General features: G+C 39.4%; 1 long non-coding RNA gene across 1 annotated transcript in view; it reads right to left on the minus strand.

Annotated features, from left to right (window-relative positions):
* Positions 1–334: 334 nt before the first annotated feature.
* LOC118600077 overlaps positions 335–447 on the minus strand; it is a 1,278-nt gene continuing 1,165 nt past the window's right edge. The window contains exon 2 of the long non-coding RNA XR_004949650.1: positions 335–440. This is a non-coding gene — a long non-coding RNA (uncharacterized LOC118600077). The remainder of the gene's footprint in view (positions 441–447) is intronic.

Genomic DNA, 447 nt, shown 5'->3' on the forward strand with positions numbered 1-447 from the left:
CAAATGCTTTTGTCATCATTGGGAAACCATTGGCATAAAATATATGGTATTACAAGCTATAGATTTTAAACGGCGAGCGCATGGCGAGTGTAACGCAGTTTTGGAACTAGGCGCTCTGACTACAGAAGAGAGATGTTCGTCTCAAGGAGCCCAGAGTGTGTGAATAAAAACACAACAAGCAAGTAAAATAATCAATTGATTGTGTTGACAAACAAACAAAAAAAAAAAATCAAAACATCAATGTTTCTGTCCTGGAGTTGGGTGTCCAAAGCCTTTCAAACCTGGCTGCAGGTTTTTATTTTCAAGTTCAGTTCATGCGTTCTTCTCGAAGGTTCCTTTCAAGGCTTTAATTCAGGTGTCCTTCTTGAAAGGTCCCAGACTGGTAGCTCGCCATCAGAAGAAATAGTTCATTTTTTTCCATCCAGAGGAAAAAACCTGACCTGAATT

The sequence above is a fragment of the Oryzias melastigma genome, linkage group LG3 (assembly GCF_002922805.2).
Source record: "Oryzias melastigma strain HK-1 linkage group LG3, ASM292280v2, whole genome shotgun sequence".
NCBI lineage: Eukaryota > Metazoa > Chordata > Actinopteri > Beloniformes > Adrianichthyidae > Oryzias > Oryzias melastigma.